This window comes from Pinus tabuliformis, chromosome 6 (genome assembly GCF_031772625.1).
Source record: "Pinus tabuliformis cultivar Carrire ecotype Pingquan chromosome 6, CPIR1, whole genome shotgun sequence".
Lineage (NCBI taxonomy): Eukaryota > Viridiplantae > Streptophyta > Pinopsida > Pinales > Pinaceae > Pinus > Pinus tabuliformis.
Window position 1 is genome coordinate 12596859 of NC_142292.1, and position 8321 is coordinate 12605179.

The following is an 8321-nucleotide window of genomic DNA, read 5'->3' on the forward strand; positions in this document are numbered from 1 at the left end:
CTCATCACTACAGTCATTCCTTTCTTTCCCCTTCTTTGACCTTGAGGCCTTGAATGCTGCATCTTTGGAGCTTGGGCCACCTTTCCTCATTTCATAGGCAGTGAGAATTCCATGGAGTTCATCCATTTTGAGGGTATCTAGATCCTTTGCTTCTTCTATAGCGCTTATTTTGGAGTCAAACCTGTCTGGAAGAGACCTTAATACCTTTTGAACAATGGTACTTTCTTCAACTTTTTCGTCCAATCCTTTCAGGGAATTTACCACTTCAGCTACTCGGAGGAGGTATGCTACAATATCTTCTTCATCTTCCATCCTCAAACTTTCAAATTATCTTCTATGAGTTTGAAGCTTTGCCTTTTTGACTTTTGAGTCTCCATCGTACAAGCCAACTAGCTTCTCCCACATTTCTTTGGCCGAGGTACAGTGCATGATTTTTGTAAACTCGGAATCAATGATTCCACTAGTGATGGAGTTCATGGCCTTTGCATTTACGATGTAGGCTTTCCTCTCGTCTTGGTCTGTTAGAAGAGTGGAAGTAGTTTTGTATTCATTTTGAACAAAATGCCAGACTTCAGGTCCAAGGGACATTAAGTAGTAAGTCATTCTTTTCTTCCAGAAACCAAAGTTAGTGCCATCGAACAAAGGAGGTCTTCATGATGCTTCGTGGTTTCTCATCATGGCTACGGATCCTTCTTCAAGCTGTTAGGCTGGTATGAAGAAGCCTGCTGTGATACCAATTGTTGGAAATACTGAGAGTGGGGGGTGAATCAATATTTCTTACTATGTTTTTTTTTTTAATTGTTCTAGTGATTGCCAACAACCTATATAGATATGTATATGTATACACAGAACACAGAAATCAACAGCTGAATTTAATGCTTTTATTAAAACTCAAGACAGTGCAAAGAAATAAATACAATATAAGTATAAATCTGATTGTGAATAGTTGCCAAGCTCCAACTTGGACTTCAGTGAGGCTCCAACCTCCAGAGCACCAACTCTGTTTTGCAGTGGTTCTGCACTTAGGAGCACCTACCCCAATGACTTCAGTCCTATTCAGTTCTAAGGCTCCAACCTCTTGGGCTCCAACCCAACCTTGGTATAAACAGGTATGCTGCTGCACTCTATTCAGCTGAGGTTGTCTCACTCCTGCTCTCCTGCCTCTGCTGCTTCTGCTGCCTCTACAGCCTCCGCTGCTTTTTTCTGCCTCTTTTGCCTCTGCTGCTTCTACTATCTCACCCTCGGGTTCTTCACCACCATAACCGCACCAACAGTTCTCTATTTCTACTGTTTTATACATTCCCATGCCTTTGTCCATTCATTTCCGCTTACACCGTCTCTTAGGCTTCCTCCTCAGTCGCTGTCGTTTCCTCTGACTCGCTTGATTTTAATGTTAATCAAAAGAAAATGATAGCTAACAAATATAAATTACAGAGGAAGTAAAATACTGTTTGGAAAGCCGGAGAAGCTGTCACTTCTTCCAAAGACTGAGTTCAGTCCATTAACTAGTAGAGTTCAGTATCAACTTAAAATCCCTAGCTCGCAGCAGAAAGCCTAAAAGTCATAATAGAAACGGTTCTGGGGTTGTCCTTTGCAACGAAAAAACCCCAATCAATCTTATACACACATGTCTGACGCATTCACCCATATCTATATCGCAAGAAATTGGGGCCACGAATTATTTGGTGAACCATTTAGTGAGCAACTGATCAGCAATATCGAATTTTATCAGGCAACGTCTACGTCTCCATTCATGCATAGAACCAGAAACATTTGCAGAAGCAAGTAAGGATCCTCATTGGGTAAAAGCCATGGAAGAAGAAATGACCCAAATTGAGAAGAACAAGACATGGGAGCTGGTAGCTCGTCCTATGCAGCAGTAAGACCCCAGTCAATCTTATACACACATCTCTGATCACATCCATCATCTCTGGGGTTGTCCTTACATTCCATATGGTTCTCAAGGAATGGTTAATCAACCTGACACCCTCCAATATGGGCAGTACATCCAGCCTGGCTATGGCCAGATTCAGTTTGAAAATTTCCCGGGCACTGTTCAAGTACACTTGCAACAGCAAGGATAGCCTCTACAAAATAAGGGTAGCCTTTATTACCGCAAGGGAAACCTTTGTTGCAGCAAGGGCTCTCCGCGCAACCGAAAGGGTACATGATCCCGTAGTAAGGTCAACTGCAACAACCGCAAGGTCAAACCTTGCAACAGTTGTAGCAAACCGCATAGCAACAGATGCAATATGCTTCGCACACCTCTCAATCCATGTCCTCACAGGGCCAACCTCTGCAGCCCCAGGGTTAAATTTTGCAACCGCAAGGTCAACCCTTGTAACAACAAAACCAACTAGGGCAACAACAACCCTTGTATACATATCAATAGGGTCAACCCTTGTAGGGGTAGGGTCAAGGACAAGTCTTGCAGAAGCAGACTCATAATCCTCATGTTCTAAGTCAACAGGTTCAGAATCCTTCTGGCCAAGGGCATCAGGTACAAAATCCCTATGTCTAAGGGCAACAAGTGTATCAACCTTATGCCCAAGGGCAGCAGGTCCAAAACCCTGTTGTTCAGGGACAACGGGTTCATCCCCCATATGTTCAAGGACAATAGGTCCCATATCCATATGTCCAAGGTCAATAGGCTCAACAACCTTTTAACCTGTACATTGCTTATCAACAACCTATGGCCGAATAGTTCCAAGGTATTCAAGGTCAAAATCCTCCTATGGTCAAGGTAATCCACAATGGGGGTAGCCTCAGATGCCTAGCCAAAATCCCCCACTGTGGGGTTAAAATCCTTACAAGCAGGGATGAGCTCCTTTGTATGGACCCACTTATCGACCCCCCATGCCTTTTAACACCCAATTTCCATTCTTAGCCACACTCGAGTTGCCAGATGTATCTCGCCTTATGAATGATCTGACCCTTTATTTGCCATATTGGCCTCTGGTTCCATCCAAGATACCAAGTGATTGTCCAAAGTTTGAAGTGAAAGCTAAAGAAGATCCTCAGGCCCATGTGATGACATATCACCTATGGTGCTCGTTGAACTCATACGTGGACGATTCCATTCGTCTCCGTCTTTTCCAACGAACCCTCACGGGTGTTGCAGCGAAGTGGTACATTGAGCTACCTCGAAGTACTTACCATGACTTTAACTCTTTAGCCATGGCTTTCCTCACGCATTTTCAGTTGCCGGTTCGCTATGAAACTGGCACCTATTTTCTCACATCGCTTAAGCAAGATACTGTGACACACATCTCTGATCACATCCATGAATGGAGACGTAGACGTCGCCTGATCAAATTCGATATTGCTGATCAGTTGCTCACTAAATGGTTCACCAAATCATTCGTGGCCCCAATTTCTTGCGATATAGCTATGGGTGGATGTGTCACTGAAGAGCAGGCCATCGCTCGTGCCCAGTACTTGGATCTAGTTTACTCTCAGTCTGGCACTTTATACGAGTTATTACCCAATGCTCCACAGCCATCATCCGATCCCGCAACATCAAATTCATCAGCTGTACTGTTGAAAATAGCAACAAGAAATGCTAAAAATAGAAATGCTATAAATAGCATTTCAGGTACCAGTGTTGGAAATGGAAACAAGGAATGATAAAATAGAAATGCTAAAAATAGCATTGCTATAAATAGCATTTCGGGATAGATTCCAATTTTAGTTAGTCCCTGAACTAAAATTGAGAATTAAAATTCGAATTTGATCTTAGCAGCTGTTTGAAAAATAATTAATTAATTCATCTTGAGTTAATTAGTTGGAGAAAATCAAACATGAAGTCTATGTGAAGACATGCAACAGTTATCCCTTTGATTGAGGAAGTTATCCATCAATTAAGGAGATAAGGTTGAGTTGTAATTAGTTAGCTCAGTTAACTGAGTTAAGTCCAGTTAGATTAGTTCCAACAGTTGGAGGAACTAATTGTGAGTTCAGTTAGTTAATGCATGCATGCATGTAACTAGTGTACTTCAGATAACTGAATATTCTCTCATAAATAACTCATGCATGTCAGTTCAGTCAGAGACCCAGTTGAGATCAGAGGAAGGGACAATGTACTATCAGTTGGAGGATTTTTCCTATATAGGAAACTCATCCATGTAGAAGGAATTATCTCCTTCAGGACTGTGTAGTTAGATCAGAGGTTAGTGAGCAGTGTGTGAGGTAATTCACACAGGTGGCAGCTTTTGGACCCCAAGAGAAACTATGCAAGGAAATAGGAGGCTTGGAGGGTAGAGGAGAAGGTTGTGAGAGCCTTTGACTGTCTATGAGCAGCAGTGAGGGATTGTACTGAGAGCTGGATAGCTTGTGAGCTAAATCTTTGTGTAATCTCTGATATATTTCCACTTGTTTGATAATACAGATAGCGGGGTTTTTAGCTGAGGCTTTCCCCAGATTATTCTTCTGTGTTATGTGTGATTGCTTTCTTATTCTCTGTTATATGTGTTCTTAATTGATCGTGCTCAAATTGATAAAACTTCCACAAGTTTTGTTTGTAGAAGTAGATCTAGTATATTGCTTTAGTACATTGCATTATCAAGTGATCTACAATGGGAATTTATACATGGTATCAGAGCTAGCTGAACTATAAAGAAACTTCTACATGGTATCAGAGCTAGCTGATATATAGAGAAATTTCTACATGGTATCAGAGTGAAGGTGATCAAAGCGGAGAACAATATACAAAGAAGGGATAAGTTCGAAGTTTGAAGTTCCTGATTATAGAAATCGAATTCTTATCACATCTCAAATTTCACCAATGGCGTTCAATGGTTTGAGACTCGAGTATGCCCTAGATGGCAGCTCAAATTGTATAGCCTGGAAGGATTGCATGGAAGCGGTATTATAGGACAACGGTTTGAAGGACTTCATTGATCAAGAAGTCCCCAAGCCAGCAGTTGCTAATGCCCAAGAATTGGCAGAATGGAAGAAATGTGTGGCTAGAGCGAGGAGGATTCTTCTGGAGGGAGTTCGAGACCACATTGTCTCGAGTATCCATGGGAAGAAGACATCGTTTTCAATGTGGAAAACATTTAAGGATCTACATTAGAATAACAGCAATCAGAGGAAGCTGGCGCTAAAAGACAAGCTTCGGAAAATCAAGTGTGAAAAGGGCAACACGATCTCTACATATCTAAACAAGCTCACCACCTGTAGGGATGAGCTTGGAAGTGTAGGAATCATGGTAGCTGATGATGACATGGTGAGTCTTGCTCTCCTCGGTCTTACTAAGAGCTAGCATAGTTACCAAGACTCGGTAAATGGAAGAGAGAAACTGCCAGATTGGGAATGACTTTGGTCGGATCTGATACAAGAGAAGGTAAGGAGAAGCACCAGAGATGGATCTTCATCAAAACAAGATGATGAAGAAAATCTAGCCTTAGCGAGTAAGGTGAGGAAAGGGAAAGGGAAGGTGTCCCATTCCAAATCTAGTTCTTCCCATGGTGGGAAGAAGATTGACAAATCGAAAGTGCGATGCTTTCATTGTCATGAGGTGGGCCATTATGCAACAAATTGTCCATTGAAGAAATCCAAGATGGGATCCAAGGAAGGATCTGAAGGGGAGGCATTGGCCTCTCAGTTCGATTTAGATTTTACCCTCATTGCATGCATGGTTTCATCGATGATGGGTTGTGGTTGGTTTCTTGATAGTGGAGTCTCATTCCACATGACCGACGATAAGGGTTTGTTTAGTACCTTGGAGGAGAAAGACCTTCAGATACTCATAGCGATGGGTAATGATGAAAAGTATAGTGTTTCAGGTGTGGGCATAGTTTCTTTTCAGAGGGAGCATGGAGCTCGCATTACCTTGACAGATGTGAAGTATGTGCCAGGACTGAAAAAGAACTTGGTATCAATCGCTATGCTTGAAGACAAAGGCTATGATGTAGTCTTTAGTAAGGGAAAGGTTTTCCTTAGACACATCACCACAAGATAGGTGAAGTAGATCGGTTCACGAGTCAAGAACCTGTATGCTCTTGAGGTTCAAGATGCATGCAAAGCCTTGAGGAGCAAGGCAACTGTTGGAGACTTGGTGGTTGAGAGGGAGAGTACATTACCTCTCAACATGTAGTGCCAAAAGAAGTCCCAGACAATTATGGAGGAGCCACAATTGCTGAAGCAGCTTCAGGAGGTTGTGGAGCAGCCACAACTGGAGAAGTTGAGAGGAGACCAAGTGGAAGCATCCACTCATGCAGAGACCTCCAGTAGGAGGAAATTTCGAGCCAAGTGGACAGAAGGATCACATGCATCCATACCTCCAGGTAGGAGGTGGGGCGATGTGGAGTGATAGTCCCAAGAAGGCTGAAATAGGGGCAGGATCCTTAAGGTACCCAACCTCTTTGATTAGACCTTGCTACGGGAGCCTCGATGAGGAGTAGCAAGACTGGCTGAGTGGGTAGAGACAGATGCAAATGGAGCGGTAGAGGGAGATTCAACATCAGAGGGTGTTTCTAGCCCAACAGGGAGGTCAGTTGGGAGATCCGTTACTTACTTCTCAGTAACTGAGTTGCAGTGCAGCAGTGGACAACACGATGCAACATGATGATAGGAAGTGCAGTGCGGATGCAGTGCTGGGAGATAGGACCAGCAGCAACACAGATGCAGTAGGAGGAATCAGTATGATTGATGTAGTTAGAGATCAAAGTGACAGAGGCTAGAGCAGTTAGATACTGAAGAGCACAGAGGTGTAGAGTTTTCAGTCGACAAAGGCAATAGTAGTCAAAGACTTTGATGACATAGGCATCATTCTGATTTAGCTTAGATTTTGTTTGTTTGTTTGTTTCAGAGTTGCTGGAGCAACAACACTAGGGAGAAGTGTTGTATGCAGAACATTCCAAAGGTTCACGATCAAGTTCAGGTTGAATGCCTTTCTTGTTGAGAGGGAGTGTTGAAAATAGCAACAAGAAATGCTAAAAATAGAAATTCTATAAATAGCATTTCAGGTACTAGTGTTGGAAATGGCAACAAGGAATGATAAAATAGAAATGCTAAAAATAGCAATTCAGGATAGATTCCAATTTTAGTTAGTCCCCGAACTAAAATTGAGAATTAAAATTCGAATTTGATCTTAGCAGCTATTTGAAAAAATAATTAATTAATTCATCTTGAGTTAATTAGTTGGAGAAAATCAAACATGAAGTCTATGCAAAGACATGCAACAGTTATCCCTTTGATTGCGGAAGTTATCCATCAATTAAGGAGATAAGGTTGAGTTGTAATTAGTTAGCTCAGTTAACTGAGTTAAGTCCAGTTAGATTAGTTCCAACAGTTGGAGGAACTAATTGTGAGTTCAGTTAGTTAATGCATGCATGCATGTAACTAGTGTACTTCAAATAACTGAATATTCTCTCATAAATAACTCATGCATGTTAGTTCAGTTAGAGACCCAGTTGAGATCAGAGGAAGGGACAATGTACTATTAGTTGGAGGATTCTTCCTATATAGGAAACTCATCCATGCAGAAGGAATCATCTCCTTCAGGACTGCGCAGTTAGATCAAAGGTTAGTGAGCAGTGTATGAGGTAATTCACACAGGTGGCAGCTGTTGGACCCCAAGAGAAACTGCGCAAGGAAATAGGAGGCTTGGAGGGCAGAGGAGAAGGTTGTGAGAGCCTTTGACTGTCTATGAGCAGCAGTGAGGGATTGTACTGAGAGCTGGATAGCTTTTGAGCTAAAGCTTTGTGTAATCTCTGATATATTTCCACTTGTTTGATAATACAGATAGCGGGGTTTCTAGTTGAGGCTTTCCCCAGATTATTCTTTTGTGTTATGTGTGATTGATTTCTTATTCTTTGTTATATGTGTTCTTAATTGATCATACTCAAATTGATAAAGCTTCCGCAAGTTTTGTTTGTAGAAGTAGATCTAGTATATTGCTTTAGTACATTGCATTATCAGGTGATCTACAGTGGGAATTTCTACATGTATCTCCCGTCGATGGAGTTATTGGTTCAGTATCCCAGACCCCTGCTAAATTTTCTTCCAAACAAAAGTTGGTCTCAAATGATGTTCCTAATTCATCCCAGATTCCACCTGGCACTGGTAAAACCTCCGAGGTCAATGCTGTCCAGTCTACTATAGCAGAAAAATCCTCGGAAGAAAAGAAGAAATGCAAAGGCAAGGGTAATGCTAATGCCTCAAAACCTAAGTATCCTTGTCTCATTTGCGAGAAAGATCACTACACTAAGGGTTGTCCACGACGATCCAAAGTTAGCCGCTTGCTCAAAGGGACCCCCACTGTAATCAAAGAGCCATTTCCCTCTCAGCAAACCCAAATGGTAGACCAAACCCAATCT